Consider the following 13,044-nt stretch of genomic DNA (forward strand, 5'->3'; position numbering starts at 1 on the left):
GCTAGCTAACATGCTAGCAGGAATCCCATTCTCTGCCTATGGTTTACTAGTGTGCTAAACTAGCAACACTGAACTGCCCAAGATAAACTACACCACTCAACAACAAAATCCGATTGGTTGGAACATTTTTTCCCCATGCATATGAACGCACCATAGATTTCCTTTATGTCTAGCAGCCTATGCCGATTGCTGTGTGCATGTGATTGACATATGTGCAGGGTAGAAATTTGACTGAAATTGCATTAAATCGGGTTGTTTTAACTAATTTTATGCTGCAAGATGGGGTTTTGTCCACTACATTTAAGTTCCCTGTTATAGACTAACGTGCCATATTAAAAATTCAGTTTATTCCCATTAATTCCCGTTTATTCCTGTTAATTCCCATATATTCACGTTAATTCCCATGGAAAGTTTCCAACTTTGAAAATTCCCGGAATTTTGCAACCCTAGTTTTAATTACCTTCTAGTCACATGACCAGTTGTATGTAAAGTCAATTTTAAATGCCAATATCCAATATTCCCATAAACAGTTAAATACAATCAACAATTAACAGACAATTAAAGACATAGACCACATCCTCAAAGATATACAATATATACACAATTCTTATCAAATATAATTAGAATTGTCAAAAATAGCATCATCAAAAATCCAACATGAGCAAAGAGTTTTGTAGAAAAATACATATAGGTTACAGGCATCATCAATGTATCCCCAATGCAACAAATACAGGTAAACCAGTGGACAATACCCCATTGTCTATACACTTATTTACAGAAAACAGCCTGTGATTCATTCATTCAAAAAAAAGTCCTGTGATTCATTCATACCGGCGGGTTCAAGAGTCGACAGTTCATTTATCCAAAAGGCCTCTCTTCTCAAGAGCTGTTTGACTATGTTACCACCTCTAGGGTTTGGCAGTACCCTCTCAATGCCAATAAACCTGAGGGAGGCAACAGAACCATGCTTTTTCTGTGTAATGTCTAGCAATGGCATAGACAAGATTATTGTTTCTAATGGCTGCTGTGACTATTCTAATGACTATTCTCAGCTTGAGGTTGCGTTTGGTCTGTCCAACATACATAAGGCCACAACGGGCATATCAGTACATAAATGACATGGGTAAATAGACCATTTATAAATTCTTTGATATTGTATTTTCGTCCAGAATGTGAGTGGCTGAATGTTTTAGTGTCGAAAGTGTTGGCGCAATGGGCACATCTACCGCAATAGTAAGTCCCTGACCCCCAACACACACACTTACATCATCACGGTCATCACTTCACATACATACAGCACAGTGCTTGCTACAGTAAGCGTCCTCTACATACTTGCTGCACACTGCCCCCCCCCACACACACAGCACATTGTCTTCAGGATCTTCTCCAACACACATCCTCTACATACTTACAGCACACTGCCCCCACCTACCCACCTACACACTACACACACACACACACACACACAGTCACTGCTCCACTCCCCTCCCGCCCACACACACACATCTTCACTGTCATCACTCACATACATTACATACAGTACTCTGCTTGCAATACATACACAGCACATTATTTCATCAGGAAGCTTCTCCAACGCACATCCCCAACATACTTACAGCACACTGACCCCAATACACAGCACATTGTTTCATGAGGAAGCTTCTCCAACACACATATTGCACACTGCCCTCTCCCCACAAACACAGCACACTATCCCATCTCCCCTGTCATCCCCCCAACACACACACCAAGACCCCTGGCAGTTGGGTTAGCCCCTTGAGCCGTGGATCTGCCCAAGGTTTCTTCCTTGGTAAGGGAGTTTTTCCTTGCCCCTGTTGCTCTTGGGTGCTCCTTGTTGGTGCCCCCACCCAATCCCAATCCTCCCCCACCTTTTTTATGCAGCCTTTGCCACTTAATCTACTAAACCCCTCTTCTACTGCACTTTTTACCCCTTAATGCACAAATAGGCTGACACCAGACATAATTTCACTGCATTTCTTACTTCCAGTAACTATATGCATGTGACAATAAACTTCCTTGTATCCTTGTATCCTTGTACCGCATCTATAATTCCCATAGACTTGCTGAGAAAGCCAATTTGTCTGTGTGGGTTCCTGGTACATGGAACTAACCACCATGTCTCTAACATTCCTGCCTCTTTTAAAACAGAAAAGAGGTTTGGAAGAAGACAAATGGTTCAGATTTGGGTCCAGGGCTCGAAATTAACGATGTCCCGACGTCCCGGGGACCGTAAAAAATGCCCCCGGGACACAATAGAATGATGTCTGGGACACCTCTGGGACAGCAGAAAAATGGCAAAGCAAATTTCAAAATAGGTACTTTTTTTCTAAACTGTACACATGGGAATCTAAACGTATCTTTCTTGTCTGAATGAAAATATACAAAATTTGACCTGGCGTAATTTGACCTGGCGTTTGACAGGGCAGCCAGGGTTAGCCAGCTGATCTATAAAGAAGCGGTTTTATATAGGCCTACGCAGCCTACAACACTGTTTACTGCTCTTCGAACCACTGTAGGCTACAATGTCATTTTTGGTACAAATACAATATAAGATATCCAAATGGGATGGGTGCTTGCGTTTCCTTAGGAATCCGCCGTTAAGTGATACATATGCCGACACAAACATAGGGCATGGGCGGTAGGTCTAATGGGTCATTTCCGATAGAGGTTAACTTACCTAACTAGCAGGCAGATAGGCTAGGAAATGCCATTCGTTTTAATGACATTGCAAACATTTTTGACTGATAGTGTAGGCCTGAGGTTACACTGGTGTTCTAAAAAAACGTGATGACAGTCCTCTGACTAAAACGTTGCGTGTTTTCTGTCAGTGACAGACGAAACGTCACCAATAGCCTACCATGCTGAGCTTAATAGCATACTGCAACTGCGATTTCACAAAATGATAGTGTTGCAAGGTAGCCTATAACTATGAAAACAGTTATTTAAGTTAGCATATGACATTTCGTTGTGGGAGTTCCAAGTTATAGGCTATTGAGAAAATAAACGAATACCGGAGAGTAGTCTATCTGACAACTTCACTTCGGTAAAGTTTGACAGAAATTGGCCAGCTTTGTGGTAATTTCCCATTATTGTTTTCACTTAGATATGTGGCCATGACATCACACCAAACTGACATTGAAATTAAAGACACATGAAAATAGATTATTGACGGAATGTTTTACAAACCTGTCCGTCAAAACGACGGACAATGAAAACGTCTAGTGCAACCTCAAAAAAGAGTCAAAAGCGCAACGTCTGAAAATGAGTGTTGTGTGAAACAGCAGATGATTTAATGTTAATAAAATGGTGTTTAATAAATTAAGTGTTTAGAACTCATGGTGGACCAGAATGAGTTAGTTAAGTGGTGCAAGTTACTGATTATTATACTGTTTATTACATAGAATGGGAAAAAACAAGAACTTGAATTTGGGACACTGGTGGTTAAGTCCGGGACAGTGCCAAGTAGAATTCGGGACAGCTGCAGGACACTGAGAAAAAAAGTTAATTTCGAGCCCTGTTTGGGTCACATTCCAGGATTTTCCAGTGTTTACTTATGATCTTTTTGACTTGTCTCGAAGCAGTAGAATATTCTGACACAAACACAATTCTATTGTCTTGATTATGTTGTCTAGGGCGAGGATGTAATAGCTCTCCTCTATCCTTCTGATTGGCCCTTTCTCGAGCTATATTGATAAGAGCCTGATTGTACCCCTTCTGTTTGAATCTTTCTCCCATCTCATTAGCCTTGACATTGTAGTCCTCTTCCCTGTTGCAGACTCTTCTCAACCTGATGAATTGTCCATAAGGGACGTTGTCAATGAGATGGTTAGGATGGAAGTTAGTGGCATGCAATGAGGTGTTTCTGTCGTTTTCTTACGGTAGATGGAGGTATCTAATTTTCTCTCACCATTCACCGTAATTAGTAAGTCTAAAAAGTGGATCGTCTGTTGACTGTATTCCAGAATAAATCTCAGATTCGGGTAAGTGGCATTAATATAGTCATTGAAAGACATGAGTTGATCTTCACTGCACTGTTGGGAAAGCAAAAAACCAGACAAAAATTGATTCTACATTGTAAAAAGTGCTGGATTATTTTCTCAACGGAAACGCTGGGGGCTGTTGGCTTATTGTGTGGGGTTGTTTTTACTGTATTTTCTGTAATCCAGCTTGTTGGGTTGATAGTTTAGGACTCGCTAGTCCTTCCCGTGCAATTAAAACTCTCTTAAACGCGCATCTCGTCGGTTATTGATTGAAACACTTTATTTTCCCTTCGAGTTGGTTGCCAATCCTATTTTGTAACAATTGTTTTTGTGAACAGATCTCGGGGCCTAGCTGCCTACAGAGACGTGTTTTTTGACGACCTGCTTATGGGGCAGACAGATAGAGGATTGTTAGGAAAGATTAGATGAATATGATAATTTATGTTAAGGCCTTTTTTGAGCCCAAAATCACTGATACAACTTTTAACACAGTCCAGCAGCTGTCAACATGCAATGGTTGCTTTAACTCAAAATTATGCTTTGTGTCCAAATAGCAATTTATATTTAGCCTATGGCCTGTCAAATTAGGTTTAGCATTCACAATGCAAATTAATTTAGTCTTTTACGCTGTGGGGAAAGTGACAGCGCACGGCAAGAAAGAAAGTGCCTCCAAATTCACCCATGCACCCAAAGGAAAAATGTCCCATTGACATCAATATGTTTTATATAGAGTTACCACAGTGCCCCCTGTGACGACATCCAGCTCTACTTATTTACAAAACCCACTGCCACTCTTCAGCCAGCTGCAATTACTGCCTCCATGACATACACCTGTGGATGACACAAAACTACCTGAAGCCGAATAGCAGTAAGACTGAGCTGTTAGTGGTTGGCTCCAAATTAGCTCTTGCTAAGATGGAACCTTTCACCCTTTGTATAGATGGCAGCACCTTCCCTTGCTCCAACCAGGTCAAGAGCCTTGGTGTCATACTGGACAACACACTTTCATTTTGTGCGCACATAAACAGTACGTCTCGAAGTGCCTTTTTCCATCTAAGGAACATTGCACAGCTTCGCCCAGCGTTCACCCAGCAGAGTGCAGGAGTCCTTGTAAATGCGTATTTGACATCCCGCCTTGCCTACTGTAATTCCATCTTGTCCGGAATCCCTAAAAAGCTACTCCATCAGCTCCAACTAATTCAGAATTCTGCAGCAAGGATTATTATAGGCTCCAAATCCACTAGTCATGTAACACCATTACTGATGAAACTGCACTGGCTTCCAGTTGCCTACAGAATACATTCCAGAATACATTTGGGTCATTCCACGTCAATTCAACCAGGGCCCACGCACTTAGGTCTCAAAAAATTCTGAAATAAAATTAGGTGTACCTATGTTATCCAGGAGACACACTGTAAAATTACTCTTTTGTAAGATCAATCCTTTCCAAGATACAACCAGTTTTACAGGAGGAGGGGGGTGTCGATTTTGTTCGGCCTCTTTTTTTGTCAAAGTTCACAAGCCCACAGCGCAAGAACTAAACCATGTTGGAGGCTCAAATTTTGCAAGCTGGTACATTAATAGGAAGAGTATGTAGCAAAATCGTCATGTTTGGTCTGGATGATCCTGCATGGTCATAGCTGTCCCTCAAAGTTGATCAAAATTGTATTGGAGTTTTTGTCTGGGCTCTGTTTAGGCCTTCAGAAGACATATTTGTACTCAGCATAGGCTCTTGATTTATTCTCCTTACTGAGATAAGTAGAAACACTCACAAAAAGCACCATTTTCAGAGCAGAAAATCGACACCCCCCTCCCCCTGTAAAACTGGTTGTATCTTGGAAAGTATTGATCTTGCATAAGAGTAAATTAAAAGGGCAGCCGTGGCCCACTGGTTAGACTTGTAACCGGAGGGTTGCTGGTTCGAGCCCCGACCAGTGGGCCGCGGCACTGCTCCCCGAGCGCCGCCGTTGTAGCAGGCAGCTCACTGCGCCGGGATTAGTGTGTGCTTCACCTCACTGTGTGTTCACTGTGTGCTGTTTGTGTTTCACTAATTCACCGATTGGGTTAAATGCAGAGACCAAATTTCCCTCATGGGATCAAACAAGTATGTATATATATATATAATTTTACAATGTGTCTCCTGACTCCTGCCCACTCACTGAGATCCTCCTCAGCAGGCCTACTGCATGTCCCTAATGTGAACCTCAGCATCCAGGGAGAGAGGGCTTTCAGCTACATCGCCCCCAAGTTGTGGAATTCACTGCCAGACTACATGAGACACTGTGACTCAATTACTGACTTTAAAAGCAGACTTAAAACATATCTCTTCAAGATGGCTTATGGACTGACTGACTGACTGATTTTTCATTTGACTTTTTATTTAATTTTTTGAGATGACTATAATTTTACAACCTTTTTGTTTTTGTTTATTTGTGAAGTGACCTTGGGTGACATGAAAGGCGCTCTAAATAAAATGTATTATTATTGTATTATTACTATTTAATAATTACTATTTAGCAATTTAGACAGTCGTCATGCACGATTAATGTTTGGATTACATGGGCATGCGGAGGAGGGATGCGCCTGTTGAGAGGGAGAGAGAGAGAGAGAGAGAGTGCACGGGGCAAGGTGTTGAGGTAGGTCTACTTCTTTCGCCTACTCTGGTAGAGTTTGACATACTACAATGCAAGATATATTTAGCCTATTTATGTATGGACAACGTAAGGCAGGAGGTGTGTGTCGCTTAATTATGAATGTTCTATCGAACATATTTTTTAATTGATATTTATTACATGTCTATTGCGATACATATTGCTATCGTTTTATTGCCCAGCTCTATGCTCAATAATAACAATTTTACCACACGCATAAATACACGCCTTTCGTGCCCATAGTCTATTGACACTGACTGATACACTGCCCTCTGGTGGACAGAACATATATAACTTAAGTTTGATACCAATATTGGTCTTACTGAAGACATTTAATGGTTAAAATATAATTAATACATATTCTAATTTTAATATTAATAAACAAGCAAACTTCGAATATGATTTTTTGCAGAAGGTGTTGAGATGTGGATACATTACCCCAGAGCCATTCAAAATTGTCGGAAGTAGACAATCAGATAATTATGTGGTGACAAATTGTAATTGAATAATACATACTCAGAAGAATTTAGACAAAGTAGATGAACACTGAAGAAGTGCGACTTTCATTCATGCATTCCAGAGCATGGGTTCGCAAAGCAAGCTGCCAACATCCTGTCTTTGTAGCCTACAGATTAGGGACTGTTCGTTATTTATAAACGGGGCCACCGGATACCTTCCGCTTTTAAACGATATGAAAACACATCGACTTAAGCTACCGTTCTAAAATCAACCTCCGCTTTCTGATCTTACACATCACACTTCACCAAGATGGTGGCCATTTCAGTAGATTTACTCACTAACATTGTTGTGGAAACACAATAAGCATGGAAACTAAATGCACACTTCCTGCAACTGCATTAGCCTACTTGAAATAAGTTACTCCTCTAGTAAGTATTCACATGAAATAAAACAAAAAAACATTGAGACCATTCAACAAAGCACTGGGTAATAACAAATTCAACACATGAACTTGTTGCTATGGACTCATCTCTAGGCTTCCCCAGTCATTGTAAAGCTGCCGAAGCTGAACATTATCCAAAACTCAATTTCTTAGACGAACGTCAATTTGGGAGCTTGCTACACTCCTTCCTTCTCAAATGACTTGAAAAGGCCGTTTGCACAATTTCACAAATAATCACAGGGACCGAAAAATACCTAACATGCCAACTTTTTCCGGGTTTATCATTTTAACTTTTCCCCGCTGTCTTGCCGTTTTAATATTTTCCCGTAGAATATCCCATATTACTGTTATACTCTCATAACATTAGTCCTGCGTTCTGGCCTGTCTCTGTGTTGTCCTGTTGTTACCCCTTGCCCTTCCAGTGAAACAGATGTATTCAAATCATCGTTTTGCTTGCTTGAATGCGAACTCAGAGTGATGTTAACCTAGGCCTATTTAGTAACGACGTGGTTGTCGTGAGGGCACGATTCATTGGCGCTTGCAGTGTTCGGCCGTAGGCTGTCTACGTGCGCACCTACCAGGCTACTCAGCTACGAGTAGACAAAGAATTCCCCCTGTATATTCACTCCAAGTTGGCCTACCATAACTTACCAACTCTACACTGTTGACCAGTGGTTCTCAACCTTTTTTCAGTGATGTACCCCCTGTGAAATATTTTTTCAGCCAAGTACACCCTAACCAGCGCAAAGCATTTTTAGTTGAGAAAAAAATACTTAAAACAGAGCACTGTGACATCAGTGTCTAATTTATTAAACTTTGGAACCACGACTCCATCCATAAACTTCAACCACGACTCCATTGTTTGAGGTTTGACAGTGATTGACAGGTGATGGCGGGTGGCATGTGACAGGTTGGGTTGAACCATCCTAGTATGGGGGGGACTCTGTGTTTTTAGGATAATGAAATTGAATAGCCTACTGAAATATAAAATTAATTTTATGAACTTATATTTTCCTGAAATATTTATTAAATAATTGTTTTTTTGCATGGATTCTATTTTTAAATGTATGTATAATTTAACCCTAAGCTGTTTTTAGGGCATTTCCACTACCTTTATTCATAAGGATTTATTCTGGTCATTGTAAGTGCCACACACACATATTATATATTGTTTTTTTTTTTTTCAGCAGAGTCTAGGCTATCCAGATCTGCCATCATTTCATGTATTACTACTAGCATTGCTTGATATTTTGATTTTTAAAGAATTAAAATATAAAAAGCGTATTATAAAAATTCTTATATTTTGACATGTATCTCACCACAGCAAGCTATAGCTCTACATGCATTTTATGTGTGTGTAGGGCAGACTGTCCTGAATCTAGCAATATCATTGCCATGGTGGAGGAATTCTCTGGGGCTGAGCAATTTGCCAACACAATTTACAGACATATGTGGTGTGTGCCTTACAGAAATAAATGCCATTTTTTAATTTAGTGATTTAATGACCTTTCTGCACTCCATATCTGTGACAAGAGCTGATCTGACCTGACTTGACCCGAGGTTGTGTTATAGCCTGTGTGTGCCTATGTGTCTGCACTCATGATTCTCTACAACTTTTTACTGCATTGCCATGAACAAAGTAAAGGCAAAAAAGCTGTTGCAATATGAGCCTTGAATTGGATGCCATGCAGGAATTTGGTAGGATCTCAAAACCGGATTATGAACATTCTTTGCCATAGAGAAACACACAATATAGCGTTGGATTATAAACATGCTTTGCTACAAAAACAGACAAAAACGTGAGGTAAGTCGAGCTATATGAAGTTATTATTTTGCTTGTCACTTCGTCTGTTTTATAACCCAGAAGGATGTACGTGGTATCAAATGATAGCTCCGTGTCTCCTCTTTCATCTGACATGCGTGGCATATCTATCAGAGGTCCGCGAGTAATTCAAACGAGAGTAATGGGTGTGCAGCATTGGTTTTAGTACATGACGTCATTATTTTGTAGTCACTTCGTCTGATTTCATAAGCCAGAAGGATCAACATACTTGCTATCAATGGATAGCCCTGTGTCTCCTGTTTCATCTGATATGCTTGCCATATCTATGCGATCAGGGGTTCGCGAGTAATTCAAACGAGAGTAATGGATGCGCAAGTGAACGCAGCGAAGTAAAGACTGTAAATTATATGGTGGAATTTAATTTCATGATTTTTTTATTTTATTTTCATACTTTAACGTAGAGACAAGTGCGTTGTCTCGTTGGAAAGCCCCACTTCTGTTCTGTCGCGCAATAAAGGTTTCATCTCACTGCGATGAACAGTTGCGGAGCAATGTAACAGGGAAGAAAGGGTGTGTTTTTTGACGCACTTTGTCAATCGGGTTCTAAGGGTTAAAATCTCACGTACCCCATTTGAGAACCACTGCTGTAGACCATAAACTGGCTATTTGTATGACCAACGTATTTGTTCAACTTTATGAAGCAGAATTACGCACTGCTACTTGGAACGTACACATTTTTGTTGGCAGGAGAGAGAATGACCGCGATTAACAAATTGCACTTGTTGCTGGTTACCAATAAATAGGGCCTACTATATATTTTTTTGCAAACAACAAAAACAGAAAGGATGGAGACAGCAAAGCTAGAGATGGGCAGGAACAAGGTCAATTGGTAGAAATGCTTGTCAAAACGTTAGGAGCTGGATGTGTGGATGAATGAAGCACAAGTATGTTAAGCATGCACACTGTTTAAAGTTAGGCTACACGGTAAACTACAAGTATATCAAAGTTAAATTTAGCTTTTTTAGGGCTGGATAAAGTTGACCAAATGGATATAGGCTGTTATAGGCGTGAATAAAGTAGGCTCCCATACAAAAATGTGATATATGACACATATGTAAATCACATATATTATGTATATGTCAATGTATGCTTCACACATGTCACATATATACACATACATGTCAAATATATTTCAAAATATAGCAAAATTGGCCGTTTTTATATATGTCACATATTTTCCCAGATATACAAATATATTACAAATATATGTTAGTTGCATATATGTTAATATATGATAAGTTATGTATTTGTACGCATACTAGGGATACCAATATATTGCAAATATATGTCTATGGACATATATTTGCACTCATATAAGGTAAATATATTGCAAAATGTATGTAATGTTCTGCTATGTCACATTTATAGAAATATGTCACAATATATGTATCAGAAATATAACATTGTTGATGTTGCAAAGAAAACACACAAAATATTTGTTTAACCTTTTATTAAAGTTTAGTTTTTCCACACAAACAGTGAGTACACTCTCCAGGTAGAAACGTTTTTCCCCTTTATGGAAGTGGCACACATTGATTTGGCATAATATGCAGAATGCACTCAGTGTTCTCAGGGCAGCAGTCCTCACAAATCACCACCTGCAAACAGGGAACAGAGAAGATTAATATGCTGTAAAACACACAGAACATGAAAAGACCATCACTGAAGCACTACTACCTTCACATGCATCTTTAATAAACACACACCTTGGCACAAGTAAGCTTAAATAAGGGCTATGAGATGAAGAACATGTAGCCTAATAATCCATACATCAGAATACTTTGACAAGATTTGGGAAAGATTCTTGAAAGATGGGAGTCTTTTAACTAATGCCCCCCATTCAAGCTTTACTCAAAAGACTATCTTTCAAGAATCTTTCCCAAATCTTCTGTTGTAAGGATGGCTTAACACTACCCTTCACAAACTAGCTAAAGATCCATTTAGGCCTACTAACATTCACGTTAGCCTGCATGGTTATTAGCAGCCACTTTAAATATAAGTTAGCTGCTATAGCTAGGTTAGCTAACTTATTCACACCTGATATTTCATTCAAACTAAAACTTATATTCATAACGACATCTCAGACAGGCTTGTTGTTGGATATGATGTTAACTACCATTCTAGATATTCCACATAATGGTAAAGTTAGTTAATGGAAAAGTTAACATTAACAGCTAACATTGCTAACGTTAGCAATATTAGCTCGCTAACATTATCGATAGCTAATTGAGAACATTAACGTTAGCCAATTCTAACATGATGGTTAGACTGTTAACAAACGGATTTGGTTAACATTACATTATAAAAACAATATTTTATAACTAATTCCCGTTTACTAAAGGCTTTCTTACCTTGGATATGATGACAGCAGAGTTTGTACAGCTTAGGCTACACAGTGGATGCATGACAAAAAGTGATGGTTGAAGTCACCGTGGTTGGAGTTCAAATGTCAGTCCAGGGTGGGGGATGGGTATTGCTGTGTGCGCATGCGCATATCAAGATGCGATAAGCATCCGTTATATTTAAAGTAGCTTTGGCCTCACACATTTTTCATGCACATAGTGCAACCCAAAGCGCTCCACACAAAACATTGACACATAAGGCAGCATAGTCGACACCTTATCTGTGACGCCAAGACATAAACAAATATATTCACACTGTTCTCCATTTGGAAAATAAGTAATGTAATCTAGTGTATGGATATGTATGCCACCATATATGGAGACTACAAATATGTCTGCCACATATTCACACATAAAGTTCTCCATATATTTAGAAAATAAGTAGTGGAATCTAGTGTATGGATATGTATGCCACCATACATAGAGACTACATATAAGTCTGTCACATATTCACACATAAACTTCTCCATATATTTGGAAAACAAATAATTGGATCTAGTATATGAAGATATATAGCATCTTATATGGGAAATTAAAATATTTTGTATGCATGTATGGACATATAGCTTTGAATATATGTTTGACATAAATATTTGAATCACATATATGTCCATATAAGTAAACTTATAAGTCCCTGTTATTTGACATATATGTTCATATATTGCCATATATCACATTTTTGTATGGGCTACTTTGTTGCTCCAACCCTTCCAACGTTAATGGGGACGAATGTTGACATTTTCTGTATTTAGCGTGAGAAACCCGGGAAATCTCCCAATGTTGACAGAGCTATGGAACGAAAGAGAACGTTATATGGCGACAGACATCAACAATCAAACAAGCCACTTTGATTTTTTGCTGTTTTCATTAATACAAAAGATGGGTGACCCCCCCCCCCAGACAAAAAAGTTAGGTGACCCTCCCCTCAACAAAGAATAAAAAGACATGACCTGTAGCATCACTTGTTTTTGTGAACTCAAAATAGCAAACATCTCGTGTCTTCTTCGCCACTTTAGGTAATGCATATGATATCTGGTTCTTAGCTGCGAAATCAAAGGCTACCTGCTGGACATCGCGTTTGGTGAATGGAAACCCCCTCTGCACCAAGGTCTTTTGGGTGGCAGCAAGCTCCCTTTCCGCCTCCTGTGGAAGGTAGGGCTTCCGCCCTGACACGTGTTTGCTGCCCGTCACCTTTCCACTAATGCGTCTTTGCAGCGTGGAACGCGGCACACCCCATGCACGTGAC

The 13,044-nt window shown here is 39.6% G+C and overlaps 1 protein-coding gene and 1 long non-coding RNA gene across 4 annotated transcripts in view; both read right to left on the reverse strand.

Annotated features, from left to right (window-relative positions):
* The window catches only part of LOC125297339 (zinc finger protein OZF-like), a 39,868-nt gene that overhangs the window by 3,845 nt on the left and 22,979 nt on the right, over positions 1–13,044 (reverse strand). The window lies entirely within an intron of this gene.
* On the reverse strand, positions 10,832–12,395 carry LOC125297451. The gene is made up of 2 exons (XR_007194041.1): positions 11,748–12,395; positions 10,832–10,994 (listed from the first exon to the last, which is right to left on the reverse strand). It is a non-coding gene; the product is annotated as an uncharacterized LOC125297451 (long non-coding RNA).

This window comes from Alosa alosa, chromosome 7 (genome assembly GCF_017589495.1).
Source record: "Alosa alosa isolate M-15738 ecotype Scorff River chromosome 7, AALO_Geno_1.1, whole genome shotgun sequence".
NCBI lineage: Eukaryota > Metazoa > Chordata > Actinopteri > Clupeiformes > Clupeidae > Alosa > Alosa alosa.